The sequence below is a fragment of the Cynocephalus volans genome, chromosome 6 (assembly GCF_027409185.1).
Source record: "Cynocephalus volans isolate mCynVol1 chromosome 6, mCynVol1.pri, whole genome shotgun sequence".
Taxonomy (NCBI): Eukaryota; Metazoa; Chordata; class Mammalia; order Dermoptera; family Cynocephalidae; genus Cynocephalus; species Cynocephalus volans.
This window is the reverse complement of record NC_084465.1, coordinates 80,286,555-80,305,853: the sequence shown is the minus strand read 5'-3', so window position 1 is coordinate 80,305,853 and position 19,299 is coordinate 80,286,555. Positions and strand designations below refer to the sequence as shown.

Here is a 19,299-nt window from a genome sequence, read left to right as displayed (position 1 = left end):
TGAGGCCAACTGGGTAAACTGGAATTTCGCCTTTCCCTGGAAATAAGTGAGCATTATTTTCCAATCCTCCAATTTCCACAAGAGTGGAGTCAAAGGAGGACAGCTAAAATAGAAAACTGAATAAGATAGTCTCATAACATATACCAAAAATGTCTAGGTTTCAGTGAATCTCATCATACTCATCATACAAAGAAGCAGGAAAATATTAACCTGAATGAGAACAGACAACAAATGACAGAGATGTTAGAATTATCGACAAGGACAGTAATCCTTCAATGAGCAATTAGTAACATGATGGAAAAAAATGAAAAGATGGAAAGGCTTAGCAAAAAAAAGAAAAAGTCGCAGTTAACAGAAGATATTAAAAACCAAAAGAAAATATTAGAGCTGAAAAATACAATAACTGAAATAAAAACTAAGTAGACAGGCTTAATAGCAGAATGGAGAAGAAAGAGAAAAGAGTCAGAGAACTTGAAGATAGTACAAAAGAAACTACTCAAGCTTAACAACAAAGAAAAAGTTGATTGTGGGATAAAATAAATAAACAGAGCCTCAGGAACCTGAGACCATAACCAAAGATTTAACACCCACGTCACTGGAGTTCTGGAGAAGAGAAAGAGGGTGGGGCTGGAAAAGTATTTGAAAAAATAATGGCCCCAAATTTTCCAGAATGGGTAAAAGACATAAACCTATAGTTTCAAGATTCTGAGTAAACCACAGTCTGGATAAACCCAGAGAAAGCCATCTCAAGATATATCATAATCAAAACTCTAAAAAACAAAATATGAAGGAAAACATTTTGAAGGAAGGGGGAGAAATTATACATTACCTAAAGGGGAAAAAACAATTCAACAATTCAACAATTTAAATAACAGCAGATTTATCATCAGACACTATTGTGACCAGAAGGAAGTGGACAACATTTTTCAAGAGTAGAAAGAAAGAAAATTGTCAATCCATAATGTTATATCCAGTGAAAATACTCTTCAAGGATTAGGAAGGAATCAGTATATTAGACAAAGATAAGTTCAGAGAAATTGTTGCCAACAGATCTACCCTAAAAACAATACCTAAAGGAAGTTCTTGAAACAGAATAGAAATGATAAAAGATGGAGTCTTGGAACATCAGGAAGGAAGAAAGAACAACAGAAAGAATTAATATAAGTCAATACAATAGACCTACCTTCTTCCCTTGAGTTTTCTAAATGATGTGTGAAGGTTGAAGCAAACAGTATAACACTCTGTAGTAGTTGTTGACTTACATAAAGAAGAATTATGAGACAATTGTAAGTAGGGGAGGGTAAAAGGCCATAAAAGTAGATTAGTGGCTGTCATGGGCTAGGAATGGAGGGGAGGAGAAGACAGGCATGACTAGAAAAGGATGGCATGAGGGACATTTTTGTGATGATGAAATAGTTCTGTATCTTGATTGCAGTAGTGGTTATACAAATGTAAATATGTGATAAAACTACATGGAAAATACTACACAGAACTGTGATAAAACTACGTAGAACTACACACCCAATGGGGGAAACTGGTGAAAGCTTCACAGAACCCCTCTGTACTAGCTTTGCAACTTCTTATGAATATACAATTATTTCAAAATAAAATTTTAAGAACAATTTTGAACTTTTTATGGAGAAAACTCCAGGTGTGCCTTTAAGGTGAATTCTACCAAATATTTAAAATAAAAAGAAGTAATACCAATTGTTCACAAAGTCTTGCAGAAAACAGAAAAGGGAATACTTCTCGATTCTTATTATGAGGCCACTGCAGATGCTCCTCAACTTATGATGGGATTACATTCTGATAAACCCATTGTACATTGAAAATATTGTAAGTCAAATATGCATTTAATACACCTAATCTGCTGAACATCATAACTTAGTGTAGCCTGCCTTAAACATGCTCAGAACATGTACATTAGCCTACAGTTGGACAAAGCATCTAACACAAAGCATATTTTATAAAAGAGTGTTGAATATCTCATGTAATTTATTGAATATTGTACTGAAAGCATATCAGTTTCACGCTATCAGAAAGTCAAAAAATTGTAGATTGAACCATTGTAAATTGGGGACTATCTGTATTACCCTATTCCAATACCAAAAAGAGACATAAGAAAACAAAATTACTGATCAATATGTCTTATAAATATGATGCAAAAATCCCTAAAAATATACCAGAATCCAATGATTTTAAAAAGGATAATATATCATGACCAAGTAAAGTTCACACTGGGAATGCAAGGTTGGTTTAACATTTGAAAACTGAACATGAAAGGGGCCAGCCCACGGCTCACTTGGGAGAGTGTGGGCTCACTTGGGAGAGTGTGGTGCTGATAACATCAAGGCCATGGTTTCAGATCCCTATATAGGGATGGCCGGTTAGCTCACTTGGGAGAGTGTGGTGCTGACAACACCAAGTCAAGGATTAAGATCCCCTTACCAATCATCTTTAAAAAAGCAAACAAACAAACATGAAGCACTGGGTAACTCAGCCGCAAAGCTAAACTGGCCTGGGCAGGCGGGTACATCACTGGAACACAGGGCAAGGCCATTTCCACAGAGGCTTGTGGGGATGTGGACTGCACTTGCCTCTTGGGCAGATTCCAGCCTCAAGCACCAGAGCACAGTGGGGAAGGACAAATCTGTTCTGAGGACCGAGATTCATTTGGGAGATGGTTACAGAATTGAACCATGGATTTCTCTCTGATCGAGAAGACAGTTCAGGATACAGAGTCCAATGATGAATGTCCACTGTAGCAGTGATGATGACATGTTATTGTGGCAGGAGGCCAGCTGCCTCATGAGTGAAACCTCAGCTGCAGCCCAAGAAAAAGAAACAAATAGCCTGACTTCATCTGGTCTTCATAATCTAACTTATCCCCTGGGTTCCAGGAATGAAGACCTTTCACTTGACCATGACCCTCAGCCAGAAAATCTTCAGTTCCCTGATGTAATGCCACTTTCTGAAGACATTGACGATTCTTGCTTCCAAAGTGGAAATGAACAGAGGCATGAACCCTTTATTACTCCAGAAAGATTTTGAAACAGCAGTCTGGACTTTGGCAGTAACACCCATTCCCAAGCACCAGAGAGAGTGATGCTTCTTGTAGATGGCACACGTTTTGTTGAGAATCCACAAATTTTCACTACGCATCCAGATACAATGTTGGGAAGGATGTTTGGACCAGGAAGAGAGTACAACTTCACACAGCCCAATGAGAAGGGAGGGTATGAGACTGATGAAGAAATCAATGCAACTGTATTTCGCATGGTGCTGGATTATTACAAAACTGGTATCATCAATTGTCCTGATGGCATCTCTATCCCAGACCTGAGAGATACTTGTGATTATTTCTGCATTATCTTTGACTTCAACAACATTCAGTATCAAGATCTGTGTGCTTTACTGCATGAACTGTCTAATGACGATGCTCATGAGCAGTTTGACCACTACCTCAAAGAACTGATCCTGCCCATGGTGAGCTGTGCCAAGATAAGGGAGAGAGAGAGCGCCTCGTTGCTGTGCTGGCGGATAAGGATCCTATGATCTGTGATGAAGACCACCTCCTCACCAATGGGAGAGGACTATTCCCAAATTCTTTATAGCTCCAAGCTCTCTAGATTCTTCAAATATATTGAGATTTGGGATATTGCAAAAACAGTGTTAAAGGAATGGGGCCTGAAAAACATACTCATTGGAATTGAAGGTTACCCTACCTGTAAAGAAAAAATTAAGAGAAGACCTGTCAGCTGGTCTGAAGTCATCTATAAGTATGTGCAACACCTCTTTATCCAGATGTCATGGGAAAAGAAAGAAGGAAAGAGTCACCATGTGGATTTTCAGTGTGTTCTAAGCAAATCTCTCACTAACCTGGTAGCTGCTGGAAAGGATGTCTTGGAGGACCAGGAGATATTAATGCACCACTCACCCCAGGTGGATGAAGTTGTCCAGAGAAATGCCCCACTTTCTCAGATGGCTTCTAATGACTTTCAGGATTAGGGCCAGCTGTGGGTCTACCCTTTGTCAGAGGTTTTCTCTCTCTGGGATGCTCGCAGCCGACCTCCCCATCCTCCCTGTGGTTTGTTTCACCCCGAGTAGGAGACATGCTTCTCCCCTAATTCTCCAATAATTAATGTGTCCTTTTCAGTAAGTCCATGCTTCTGACAAAGGATGAAGCAGCACTCACTGGTTAATTAAGCTACAAGCTTTACAGCAGCCCTGGTGATGGAGTTTGGATGTGTTGTCCCCTCCAAAACTCATGTGGAAATTTGATCTCCAATGTGGCAGTGTTGGAAACTGAGTCATGGGGGCGGATCCCTCACAAATGGATTAATGTTCTCCCTGGGGGAGGGAGGATTAATGAGTGAGTTCTCGCTCTATTAGTTCCTGCAAGAGCTCGTTGCTTAAAAAGACCCTGGCACTTTCTCTCTCTCTCGTTTCCTCTCTCTTGCTTCCTCTCGCCATGTGATCTGCTTGTACCCTCCAGCTGCTTGCCACTTTCCGCCGTGAGTAGAAGCAGCCTGAGGTCCGGGCCAGATGCAGCTGTCCAAGAATTATAAGCCAAATAAACCTCTTTCCTTTATAAATTACCCAGTCTCAGGTATTTCTGTTACAGCAACACAAAACGGACTAAAACACCTGGTAAATTGAAAATTTGGGGTCTGGTACTGTTCACTGAGTCTTTGCATAACCGCAAAAGCAGGAAAGGAAGTCAAGACTCCTATTGCCTCATATTTAGCAAAGCAGCCCTCAGCCTTTATACTTTGTTCCTGGTTTCTGTTTTGTTTTGTTTCGTTTTATACCAGGCAGATTTCTTAGTAGCAAAGGGACCCAACTTAAAAGGAGACAATCTCCATCTTCTAAAAGTAGGCACTAATGGGATGCTCACGAGAGGTTAATTAAGATGCCTGGTGGCCTCCACACCCAGATTGCATCTGGGAAGAACTATGCTCTCATTCCAAATGTCTAACTTTTAAGAGTTTAAATTCAGCTTTCCTTCTCATTAATGCAGCAAATAATCCAAAACCTCACATACAGATCCCTTGGCACAATGTTTAAGAAACTATTTTAATTTCAAGTTTTTTAAGCCTAAACAAAGTAATGATTCATTTGGAATGAAATTGCAACTCAAGCAGAAGAACCTCTCCAAATCACGCCTATTGGAATATCCTGGCTTGGGATCTGGAGTGAAGCTATAGGTGTCAACAACCTGGGGCAGTACATTGCTGTGGGTGGGGCTGACAGACCTTAGACACGGAATAAAGTTTTTCAAGATGAGGGCAGAAATTTCTCCCAAATGCTCGGTTTCCCAATAGAAAGTCTTATAAGAACTCCAGGGAGAGGGCATTTGGGCTGAAGTTGAGTGGGAACCATCATCTGTGCAGACTTGGTCTTGTGGCATCTTTCCTTGCACTTTTCATACTATGGAATTTGTTTGGATATCAATATATTTCGGTAGCTTATCTGTTCACACACTGGGTAACAAGATGATACTGTATCCCCAAAACAAGGGGGAGGTGAAGGGAAATTAGGTCTAGTCATTTTGTTTGATGATACCCCAGAAATGGCTCTCCCCAGCCACCACAGTGCTGAACCACCTTCCTGACGTCTCCATGGCTACTGACAGCAGAGTTATATTTAGAATCCAGAGCCAGATACAAGTGTTTTAGGATTATCTCCCACTTTGTCGTAGAAGTTGACCCCCCCAGGCACCCACCCAGAGCATTTAATCATCATAAATTGTGAAGAGGCATAGAGTTTCCTTAAGGTTCTTTAAGAAAAGAATGTGACTAGTTTTCTTCAGTTCCATTCCCATAAGATACTATAGGGAAAGCTGCTTGATTCCATTTTGTGAATGCCCTAGTCACAGTCCTCCAAAGATAAAGTCAGGTGTTGAAAGCTCCCCTTTCCAGAGTTGAGGAAAAAGAGTGTTCTTAAGAAGTATGTTCTCTGGGCATGTGACCAGCATCACAGTGAAAATCAGTGCTCTGTTCCTTACTCAGAAAAAGTAGTAAACTGAGCCACCCCCTACCTAGAGTTCTTCTGATAACCATTGGCATCCATTTGCAAGGCTGATGGCCAGAGTTAAGGTTAAGGGTTAGGTTACTTGTAGCCAGAAGGCAGTTTCATTTCTGTGAAACTAATTAGCTCATATTTGAGGTCAGGTTTGGCTTTGATCTTACCAGTAGCATATACATACATATTTGCAGTTGACTGGCCCAGACACTTGTTTAATGATGCTTCCTTTATGCTTCTTAGAAGACTTCCATGCCATTACAAAGGAAATTTGAATTATCTAATATCTTTATATTCCATAAGGATGTTCTTATTCCATAAGAACTTCTCCTGTTGTACAGCTCATGTATTGTTAACATTTCAGTGTAAACACGACACAGCTAATACTTTAAAATGAATTAGTTCTTACATAGGGGAAGACAGATATGAAAGCATGGCGTGTACTTGACACTTTGTTCTATATAATCAATTAATTTCTCAGGCTTTCAAGAACTAGGTCTTCTTTCCTTCGAATTGGGCTAAACATGCTCTCAGGAAAAAAGGCTGGGTTGTGATCATCTCCTTTGGAGTCAGTTACTGGCCCAATGGGCAAGGGGCATTTCTCTAATAGAAAAAAACACCAAACCCAAGGTTCCACTTTTTCTAAGTGCCTAAGTAAGTAAGCCAGGCTGTTTATAGAGAAGCATTTTCTAAAAAATGTTTTAACCCAGAGTATCTTACTCAGTTTCTCAGCAAGCCAAGATGAACCTGAATTTGAGGTTTAGAATCTTAGGTTTGTGTCTGCATCATATCATGTATAGTTAATTGATTGGGATACATTTGCCATGGAGGAGTTGGAGAGAGGGCAAAGAAACAGTGTTAAAATGTGTCAGGCTAGAGTGTTTAATGGTTTCTCCAAAGTGGAGGAAAGTTATTGAAAGAATGACAGCAAAAAGGGCAAGAAAGATAGAAAGCTGGATTTACTGCACAATATGCAATAGTCAATATTATTTAAACTAAATCCTAAGAGAACAGTGTGATATCTAATGTATACAGATCTATGAAAATACTGTGGAATAAGCCCAAGAGGGATAGATGAATTTGCAAATAGTGTTCCAAAGGGTCCGTCTTAAAGTAAAATATTCAGAGCAAAAGCTTTAACTTAAACTCTGTCATAAAGACTGATATGGAGTCTTTTCTTTCTTTTTTAAATCAAGTGTCAATAGAAAGTTAAATCAAGGGTTTTTAGTAATTTACTTAAAGCCACTTCCTGCCATCGTTTTGAAATTGTTAAAATGGGCAAGGTGAACTCAGAAAGCAAACCTGATGCCTTCATGAAAGAAGGAGCCACATTTGTGTTCTGGGTGGAATCACATCTGCAGGAGAACATTACATTATCTCTTAAAGGCAAAATGCTTGTAGGTTTTGCCTCTTTACTTTGTATTTACTTTTTTAAAATTTTTTTATTTTTTATTTTAATTTTTATTTTATCGATATACATTGTGGCTGATTATTGCTCCCCATCACCAAAACCTCCCTCCCTCCTCCCTGCCCCCCTACCCCCCAATAATGTCCTTTCTGTTTGCTTGTCGTATCAACTTCAAGTAGTTGTGGTTGTTATATCTTCTTCCCCCCCCCCCCAGTTTGTGTGTGTGTATGTGTGTGTGTGAATTTATATATTAATTTTTAGCTCCCTCCAATAAGTGAGAACATGTGGTATTTGTCTTTCTGTGCCTGACTTGTTTCACTTAATATAATTCTCTCAAGGTCCATCCATGTTGCTGCAAATGGCAGTATTTCATTCGTTTTTATAGCTGAGTAGTATTCCATTGTGTAGATGTACCACATTTTCTGTATCCACTCATCTGATGATGGACATTTGGGCTGGTTCCAACTCTTGGCTATTGTAAAGAGTGCTGCGATGAACACTGGGGAACAGGTATACCTTCGACTTGATGATTTCCATTCCTCTGGGTATATTCCCAACAGTGGGATGGCTGGGTCGTATGATAGATCTATCTGCAATTGTTTGAGGAACCTCCATACCATTTTCCATAGAGGCTGCACCATTTTGCAGTCCCACCAACAATGTATGAGAGTTCCTTTTTCTCCGCAACCTCGCCAGCATTTATCGTTCAGAGTCTTTTGGATTTTAGCCATCCTAACTGGGGTTAGATGGTATCTCAATGTGGTTTTGATTTGCATTTCCCGGATGCTGAGTGATGTTGAGCATTTTTTCATATGTCTGTTGGCCATTTGTATATCTTCCTTAGAGAAATGCCTGCTTAGCTCTTTTGCCCATTTTTTAATTGGGTTGCTTGTTTTCTTCTTGTAAAGTTGTTTGAGTTCCTTATATATTCTGGATATTAATCCTTTGTCAGATGTATATTTTGCAAATATTTTCTCCCACTCTGTTGGTTGCCTATTAACTCTGTTAATTGTTTCTTTTGCTGTGCAGAAGCTTTTTAGTTTGATATAATCCCATTTGTTTATTTTTCCTTTGGTTGCCCGTGCTTTTGGGGTCGTATTCATGAAGTCTGTGCCCAGTCCTATTTCCTGAAGTGTTTCTCCTATGTTTTCTTTAAGAAGTTTTATTGTTTCAGGGTGTATATTTAAATCCTTAATCCATTTTGAGTTGATTTTAGTATACGGTGAGAGGTATGGATCTAGTTTCATTCTCCTGCATATCGATATCCAGTTATCCCAGCACCATTTGCCGAAGAGGCAGTCCCTTCGCCAGTGAATAGGCTTGGTGCCTTTGTCAAAGATCAGATGGCAGTAAGTGTGTGGGTTGACTTCTGGATTCTCTATTCTATTCCATTGGTCAGTGTGTCTGTTTTTATGCCAGTACCATACTGTTTTGGTTATTATCGCTTTGTAGTATAGCTTAAAGTCAGGTAGTGTTATGCCTCCAGCTTTATTTTTTTTGCTCAGCATTGCTTTGGCTATGTGTGGTCTTTTATTGTTCCATATAAATGACTGGATAGTTTTTTCCATTTCTGAGAAAAATGTCTTTGGAATTTTGATGGGGATTGCATTGAACTTGTATATCACTTTGGGTAGCATGGATATTTTCACTATGTTGATTCTTCCAATCCAAGAGCATGGGATATCTTTCCATCTTCTTGTATCCTCTCTAATTTCTCTCAGCAGTGGTTTGTAGTTCTCATTATAGAGATTTTTCACCTCCTTGGTTAACTCAATTCCTAAGTATTTTATTTTTTTGGTGGCTATTGTAAATGGGCAGGCTTTCTTGATTTCTCGTTCTGCTTGTTCACTATTGGAGAATAGAAATGCTACTGATTTTTGTGTGTTGATTTTGTATCCTGCTACTGTGCTGAAATCATTTATCAATTCCAGCAGTTTTTTTGTAGAGGTTTTAAGCTGTTTGATATATAGGATCATGTCATCTGCAAACAGGGACAGTTTGACTTCATCTTTTCCAATCTGGATGCCCTTTATTTCCTTCCCTTCTCTGATTGCTCTGGCTAGCACTTCCAACACTATGTTGAATAGGAGTGGTGAGAGTGGGAATCCTTGTCTAGTTCCTGTTCTTAAAGGAAAAGCTTTCAGCTTTTCCCCATTCAGGATGATATTGGCAGTGGGTTTGGCATATATGGCTTTAATTATGTTGAGATACTTTCCCTCTATACCTAACTTATAGAGGGTCTTTGTCATGAATGAGTGCTGAACTTTATCAAATGCTTTTTCAGCATCTATAGAGATGATCATATGGTCCTTGTGTTTGAGTTTATTAATATGGTGTATCACATTTATTGATTTGCGTATGTTGAACCAACCTTGCATCCCTGGGATGAATCCCACTTGATCGTGATGAATAATTTTACGTATGTGTTGCTGTATTCTGTTTGCTAGCAATTTAGTGAGGATTTTTGCATCTATATTCATCAAGGATATCGGCCTGTAGTTTTCTTTTTTGGTTATATCTTTACCTGGTTTTGGTATCAGGATGATGTTTGCTTCATAGAATGAGTTTGGGAGATTTGCATCCGCTTCAATCTTTTGGAATAGTTTGTAAAGAATTGGTGTCAATTCCTCTTTGAATGTTTGGTAAAATTCTGCTGTGAATCCATCTGGTCCTGGGCTTTTCTTTGTTGGGAGCCTTCTGATAACAGCTTCAATCTCCTTTATTGTTATTGGTCTGTTCAAATTTTCTATGTCTTCATGGTTCAGTTTTGGGAGATTGTGTGTGTCCAGAAATTTATCCATTTCCTCCAGATTTTCAAATTTGTTGGCGTATAGTTGTTTATAGTAGTCTCGAATGATTCCTTGTATTTCAGATGAATCAGTTGTAATATCACCTTTTTCATTCCTAATTTTTGTTATTTGAGTCTTCTCTCCTCTTTTTTTTGTTAGCCATGCTAATGGTTTGTCAATTTTATTTATCTTTTCAAAAAACCAACTTTTTGATTCGTTGATCTTTTGAATTGTTTTTTGGTTTTCAATTTCATTCAGTTCTGCTCTGATCTTAATGATTTCTTTCCGTCTGCTAACTTTAGGTTTGGATTGTTCTTGTTTTTCTAGTTCTTTAAGGTGAAGTGTTAGGTTGTTCACTTGCCATCTTTCCATTCTTCTGAAGTGAGCGTTTAATGCAATAAATTTCCCCCTCAATACTGCTTTTGCAGTATCCCACAGGTTTTGGTATGATGTATCATTGTTTTCATTAGTTTCAATAAATTTTTTGATTTCCTGCTTGATTTCTTCTTGGACCCATATGTCATTAAGTAGAATGCTGTTTAATTTCCATGTGTTTGTATAGTTTCCAGAGTTTCGTTTGTTATTAATTTCTAGTTTTAATCCATTGTGGTCTGAGAAGATACATGGGATAATTCCAATTTTTTTGAACTTATTGAGACTTGATTTGTGACCTAATATGTGATCTATCCTGGAGAATGATCCATGTGCTGATGAGAAGAATGAATATTCTGAGGTTGTTGGATGGAATGTTCTGTAGATATCTGCCAATCCCAATTGGTCTAGAGTCTTGTTTAGATCTTGTGTTTCTCTACTGATTCTTTGCCTAGATGATCTGTCTAATATTGACAGTGGGGTGTTCAGGTCCCCTGCTATTATGGTATTAGTGTCTATTTCCTTCTTTAGGTCTAATAGAGTTTGTTTTATAAATCTGGCTGCTCCAACATTGGGTGCGTACATATTTATGATTGTTATGTCTTCTTGATGGATCAGTCCTTTTATCATTAAGTAGTGTCCCTCATTGTCTCTTTTTATGGTTTTTAGTTTAAAGTCTATTTTGTCAGATATAAGAATAGCTACTCCAGCTCGTTTTTCTTTTCTGTTTGCATGGTAAATCTTTTTCCATCCTTTCACTCTTAGTCTGTGTGAATCTTTATGGGTGAGGTGGGTCTCTTGTAGGCAGCATATAGTTGGGTCCTCCTTTTTGATCCAGTCAGCCAGTCTGTGTCTTTTGATTGGGGAATTTAAGCCTTTTTCATTAAGAGTTGTTATTGAAAGGTATTGATTTATTCCTAGCATTTTATTGGTTGTTTGGTTTTCTTAGGTGTCTTTTGTTCCTTGCTTTCTGATTTACTGTTTGTTTTCTGTGTTTGTTGGTTCCTTAGGTTATAGATAGCGTTTTTGTTAGCTTGTTTTCTCTTCATGAGTGCCATTTTTATTATACTAGTGTGTATTGATTTTTCTTGGGTTTTTTATGGCAGTGGTAGTTATTTTTCAGGAACCAAACCCAGTACTCCCTTGAGGATTTCTTGTAAGGGTGGTTGTGTGGTAGTGAACTCCCGCAGTTTTTGTTTGTCTGAGAAATATACTATTTGCCCTTCATTTCGGAAGGATAGCCTTGCAGGGTAGAGTATTCTTGGTTGGCAATCTTTGTCTTTCAGTATTTTGAATATATCATCCCATTCCTTTCTAGCTTTTAGGGTTTGTGATGAGAAGTCTGATGTTAGCCTGATTGCGGCTCCCTTATAGGTGATTTGACGCTTCTCTCTTGCAGCTTTTAATATTCTCTCTTTGTCTCTGAGTTTTGCCAATTTGACTATGACATGTCTTGGAGAAGGCCTTTTTGGGTTGAATACGTTTGGAGATCATTGAGCTTCCTGGATCTGAAGATCTGTGACTTTTCCTATACCTGGGAAGTTTTCTGCCACTATTTTGTTGAATATGTTTTCAATGGAATCTCCATTTTCCTCCCCTTCTGGAATACCCATGACTCGGATATTTGAGCGCTTAAGGTTGTCTGATATCTCTCTCAGATTTTCTTCCATGTCCTTGATTCTTTTTTCTTTCTTCTTGTCTGCTTGTGTTATTTCAAACAGCCCGTCTTCAAGTTCAGAGGTTCTCTCTTCAACTTCGACAAGCCTGCTGGTTAAACTCTCCGTTGTGTTTTTTATTTCGCTGAATAGCTTCTTCAGTTCAGCAAGTTCTGCTACATTTTTTTTCAGGACATTGATTTCCTTGTACATTTCCTCTTTCAGATCCTGTATACTTTTCCTCATTTCATCATGATGTCTAGCTGTGTTTTCTTGTATCTCATTCAGTTTCCTTAGAATTATCACTTGAAATTCCTTGTCAGTCATTTCAAGGGCTTCTTGTTCTATAGGATCTAGAGTTTGAGATTTATTAACTTTTGGTGGTGTACTTTCTTGATTTTTTGTATTTCTGGTATCTTTTTTTTGATGTTTATTCATTGTGGCAGGGGGTTTCACAGTCCACATGTTTGACACTATTGACTGACTAAGATGTTGCTGTGGTTGCCAATTTGGTATGGCTACCTCAGTGACTACTCAGTTGGCCACTAGTGCCTTGCGTGTGTGGTTGCCTCGGGTCTTGGGCCTCTCCAGTGAGCCACCTCTCTGGTCAGCTTGGACTCTGCCGGGCTGCTAGGTGACGGGGCGGTACCGTAGGGTGTCGCTCCTGCCGCTGCCGCTTCCCCCGCTGCTCAAGTCGCTGCCGCAGGCACCACTGCCGCCAGCTCCGCTGCTTATGGAACTGCAGGACAGGAGCCAGCTGGGGGCCGGGTGACCACAGGCCTCGCTTGCATCAGCTGTAAGATGGGGACAATAAGAAGGCTGCAAAGACAGAAACCATCTCTCCTCGACTGGAGGGAAGCGGTGGGGTCATCCACAGACAGGACTCTTGTGTTAAGGCAGACGTGTCTAGGTGGAGCCAGGGAAGCCTCGAGCGAATATCAGGATTCTTGGTGATTACTCTCCTCCCCTTGACCAGTAGCAGTTCTTCTTCACTGCGGCTGGCTTTTCAAAAAATCTCATTTAGTTTCTGAGGTTGGGAAGTCCAAAGTCCATTTGGTGGTGGCAACAGCAACCCAGGGTCTCACATTGCAAGATGGTGAAAGCAGAGAGAGCAGAGAGAGCTCCCCTGTGTTTTCTTTTAGTAGTTTTATAGTCTGGGGCCTTACATTTAAGACTTTAACCCGTTTTGAGTTAGGTTAACACAATTCTTAACTATGAAAGATTGAATGCTTTACCCTAACATGGGGAACAGGGTAAACATCTCTACTTTTACCAGTTTTATTTAGAATTGTACCAGAGACACAAGAAGGATGAAAAATAAATGAAAGGAAGAGATTGAAATGAGAAAAGTAAAACTATATTTACTCATGGACATCTTAAATACATATGGTAGAAAATCTTAAGGTATCTACAAAAAAGCTGCTAAATTTAATAAGTGAATTTTACAATTTCAGAGGGTATAAGAACAATATCCAATATCAATTGTATTTCTATATTCTAACAATCAATGATTGAAAGATGAACTAGTTAAAAGAAAAAAATTTATAATGGTATCCACAAATATGAAATAGTTCATGACAAGTTCAACAAAATATGTACAAAATCCGTATAGTGAAAATTATATAAATCACTAAGAGAAATTAAGTTAAAGACATGGAGAGATACACAACATTTATGGATTGGAAAACTTGATTTTTTAAAATGACAATCCTTCCCAAATTAATCTGTAAATTCAATACATTCTCAATCAAAATCTCCACAGACATTTCTGTGTTTCTGTGTGTGTGCGTGCACGCATGCATGCACTCACGTTGAATTTGACAAGCTGAGACTGATATTTATATAAAAAGGCAAATGATCTAGAATAGCCATAACAACTCTCAAAAGATAAAGAGACCTACACTGCCTAATTTCAAGACTTACTGTATAGCTACAGTAATCAAGAGTATGGCACAGGCATAAACATACAGACCAAGAAGTAGGATAGAATCCAGAGACAGATCCACATATATATGGCCAATTAATTTGTGACAATTGTGCCAGTGTAATTCAATGGACAAAGGTTAGGCTTTTCAACGAATAATGCTGGAGCAAGTAGACAGCTATATGTAAAGAAAATGGATATCAACTCTTTCCCTACATGAAACTCAAAAATTAATCAAATGTGGATTATAGACCTATACATAAAAGCTAAGACTAAAAAATTTTTAGAGGAAATATAGGAAGAGTTTTTTTGCAATATTGAGGTAGGCAATGATTTCTCAAAAAGAACAGAGAAAACACAAACACAAATTTAAAACATGATAAATTTGATTTCATAAAAATTAAAATGTCTGCTCTTTATAAGATATAGTAAGGAAAATAAAAAGGCAGGTTACATTCTGGGAGGCAATATTCTCTCTGACAAAGAAGCTGTCTCCAGAAGATAAAACTACTCTTAGTAATAAGAACATAAAATAACAACATAATTTTTTAAATAAAGGAAAAATATTTTAATACTTTCACCAAAGAAGATATGAATGGCCACTAAGTACATGAAAAGTTACTCCACATCATTAGTCATTAGAGAAATGCAAATTAAAACTATAATGAGAGACTTCCAATCAAGATGGTGGAATAGACAGCCCCCAGTGTCACTCTGTCTCACAAACCAACCAATTTACAACTATAAAAAAGCAACAACAGCCAAGCTGGGGCCACTAGAGCTCAGGGGAAGAGGAGAAGAGACCTACAGAGTTCATGAAAGTGGGAGAAGACACAATGAGAGAAAGAAAAAACTGCTCAGAGCATTTTGGGCCACAGCTGCTTTAAGGCTGGAGCTGCTGAGTGCATGGAGTGGGAGCCAGCAGAAGATGCAGCTGTGCCCTTCAGATGAAGTTGCATGGAGGCAGCAGGGGGGAAGAGGGCCTTGGTGGCCCCCAGGCCAGCAAGACCACTAATAGGGTTCCTGTGAACCTACACAGGAGCAAGAAGCCACAATAACTGAAAAAAAGGGAGCCATTCAGAGGCCAGTGAGTCAATGAAAGTGAACTGCACACAGCCCATCCCATGGGAAGTGTTTGGAACATGGGCAGTGGGGGAGATGGGCCCACCACGAGTATACTGGGGCACAGCAAGGACAGCCAATCTGCCCCCAAATCAGCACAGGACCACTCAGAGGAGACAGGTCAGGAATACAGAATTACATTGGGTGTAGTTTGATGAAAAGACTCAGGCCCAGATCAGAGTTTCTACACAACCCAGGTGCAACAGGTCTCTGGAGAGCCAGAAGTACCTGTGAGGTCAACCATTAAACCCTGAGCTGCACAAAAAGCTTTACATGGGGAAACAGCAGCAAAGCAGCAATTTAGCTCAACCACTGGTTCCCCCAGGAAGTTCCCCCATATTAGAAGCAAATGACAAAAAATTAATTCCCACCAGGGGACCTGAGGTGTGGAGCTGAAGACCGGATGCACCTACCCACAACCAGGCACACTGCCAGTACCTTGGGGCCTGACTGAAGTCCTGAGGCACAAAGCCAGGGACCAGAACCCCCACAACCAAGCACACTGCCAGCAATAAGGAGCATGCCAAAAATATCACCTCCATGTGGGTGGCCTGTCACAGCCAGCACAGTAACCACGGCTGCTGTGACAGTAGCTAGCTGTCACAACCACCACACAGATGGTCCACCAGCCACTGGAGTACATTGACACAAGGAGAGTCACCAGCAGCAACTAAAGAAAAGAAGAGGATGCCTCTCTCCACAAAGCCCATTCTAGAGTGACAGAAGCAGCATCTGCTGTGTGATAATGTTATGGGACCTGAACACACCTCTCAGCATTGGACAGATCATCTAGGCACCAAAACAACAGAGTAACCATTACTCTTTCAGAGGGAAAGAAGTATTCTAGGGTTATCAGAGGTGGGAAGGAGGAGAGGGGCGGGGGATAGGGAGTGATTGGACAACGGGCATAAAGAATAAGTACAATTTGTAACAATATATATACTAGTAATATTGATTTGATTAACATATGTCAACATTGAACCCCCAAAATATGTATAATCAATTATGATTCAAAAAAAATTTTTTAAATGAATAAATAAAAAATAAAACTATAATGAGACAGCACTACACATCCATGGGATGCCTAAAGTTAAAAAGACTGACAACAGCAGGTGCTGACCAGTATGTGGAACAACTGATGGCAATGTAAGTTAGTACAACTGTTTTGGAAAACATTTTAGTAGTTTCTTATTAAATTAAACATACAGGGCTGGCTGATTAATTCAGCAGTCTAGAGCACAGCCTTATAGCACTAAGGCTGTGGGTTCGAATCTCCACATCACCTAGCCACCCAAAATAATAATAATAAATAAATAAACTTTAAAAAAAGCGATGGTAAACATACACTTACCATATGATCCTGCAATTCCTCTTGCAGATATTCACCCAAGAGAAATGAAAACAATCCAAATGAAGCCTGGTACTTGAATACGCATAACAGCTTTATTCATGATAACCCAGAGCTAGAAAACAATGCAAATGTTTAACAGCAGGCGAGTGGGTAAACAAAGTAAGGTATATCTACATAACAGAATAATACTCAGAAATAACAAGGAATGAACTACTGGTACATGCAAGATGAATCTCAAAATCATTGTGGTTAGCAAAAGAAGCTAAACACAAAAGACTACATTCTATATCATTTTATTTGGAAAAGATAAAATTAATCCATAGACACAGAAAGTACAGTAGTGTTTTCCTGGGCCTGGGAGTAAGAGACTGAATGTAAAGTGGAACAAAGGAATTTTGGAAGCTAATGGAAATATTCTATAACTTAATTGTTCTGGTGATTACATGAGTATATACTTCCCTCAAAACTGAGGCCACCAGAGGAGAGGAGGAAGTAGTGAGAAATTGGTAAAGAGCCACAGAAAATGATTACATTGTGTAATGATAAATGTGGTAATTATACTGATTTAAGGATCACATATCACACACAGATACTGATATTCAATGCGGTACCCCACAGATATATACAATCATGTTTCAATTAAAAAAAATAAACATAAAAAAGTAATTGAAATGTAATTTTATAAATATGCATTTTATTGTGTTCAAATGTGATTTTATAAGAATGCATTTTATTGTGTTCAAAATTATCAATAAAGATGTAAAAAGCATGTACTTATACATATTCCTAAAATCAAATCATGCTACTAACAGTGATTTCATCCTTAAAGCAGTCACCCATTGGTGACACTCATTCTGGCTCCTAATGTGTTCCTCTCCATACAGATAAAAAGCCATTGCTATTTCGCAATAGCTACTGGTTGGATGTTTTTCTCTGTGTCTTTCAGATAGAGGAAGTTGTCTTTGGGCTCCGTTCTTCTGCTGTGCCTCCTTGCCCTCTTTTCAACTTCTTTCTACAATTAGCAGTAGAAAGGGGCTGGACATACGGATATCATGTAGCCCAGGATTTAGGTATTTGTGTTCTTCCTCCCCATTTGCATCCCAATCAAGTTATATTAATCTATGCCATCTCTTTCCCCTTGCTTCTCACTGTGTCTTGATTCAATAAACCATGTGATTTGAGTATCTTAATTTGGTCTGTGAGACTTTAGACTCTGACCTCTGAAATAGTTTTCTGGTAGCATGCTTGTAAGCTATGATAGCATCAAGGTAGCTTCTCATCATGACAAGAGCACAACATATGCTGTGAAATCCATAGACGTACAATAGGATCAGTCTTAAGAATGGGAATTGTTAAGACAATGGAACAAAAAGTATACATGTATCAATGAAATACACTATAGAGAAAACCTCAAGTGAAAGTGGGTAGGTAAACAATGAGAAATGGTAGGATTAGAAAAAAGTACTTTCATATAACAGTGAAAAAAGTACGGCTTATTGTGATATCAATGCCTGATGTTGGTGAGACAAGGTCCCAATCATGATGATAATTATTAATTCTCAAAGTTATAGTGTCAAAGAATATGTTCATATCTTTTTAATTACATAACTCATCCATACTTTTGTCAGTGAACTTTGAATCATAAATTTTCAAAATTTTAGCATAATTGTTGAGACAGTTTGACCGGGGCAGGTTGAGACATATAAAGATATTCCTCTTTCCTGCTATAGAAAATTAGTAGTTCTAAGTCACACAAAGATTAATATAACACAGATAATTTAATTGTAAGTTTGGTTCTGAAATAGCAAGATAATGACACAGGTGTCCAGAAGAACAGCTTCAGTAATTATAGCAGATTCAAAACATTAACAGAATCACTGGTTTGACATAAGTCATAGGTCTATCTCTTTTCAATGAGGACAATCAACAGAAAATAAAAATATCAATCAAATATCAAATAAGAGTTGGACTCCACTCTGGGATCATAATCTAAGCACTGCAAATGATGCGAAAACACCTTGAACAAGAAAACTACCTGCCCTTCAGGCCCTTACAATCTAATCTTTCTTCTCCAACCAATCTACATGCAACAGTTTGCATGTAATGCAAGCTGGTATATCAGTTATAAGGTGGAGCAAAGAAAAAACAATCATTGTTCAAGATACTTTAAAACAAACTGTATTTGTCACCAGTACTGAGAACTCCACTCCTATCCCCACTATCAGTGTACTCCCTGGGATCATGAAGGTAATGCACGCACATCAGATACTGATTTGCCTTTCTGAATCTTGAGAGATGTATTAGCCTCTTGATGCCCATCAGAATCACAGGAGCAGATGAATCAAGGCCTCTATCGCAGTTCAAAGAAAGAAGACGTGGAAATTTATAGAACAAGCTTCTCTGTACATCTTTCACAGATTTCCTCTCATGTAGGACCTTCGTATTACTAAAGCCATTATTATGCAAAAATTAGCATTTGAGACCATTATCAAGAGGGTGACAAGAATGAACTTGGAGTTCAAACCAGTGATCATGTGGGCCCCTTGATAAGCTAAATTATATACAATCAAGGCTGATATTCAACCAGTAGGTACAGGTGCAGCCATTCCGGTTGTTCATATGTTAAAATGTGTCCCCTGTGAATTGATAAATAA

The 19,299-nt window shown here is 38.7% G+C and overlaps 1 pseudogene; it reads left to right on the top strand.

Moving 5' to 3' along the window:
- Nucleotides 1-2,748: 2,748 nt before the first annotated feature.
- Nucleotides 2,749-4,008, top strand: LOC134381239 (BTB/POZ domain-containing protein KCTD20-like; annotated as a pseudogene).
- Nucleotides 4,009-19,299: the final 15,291 nt, after the last annotated feature.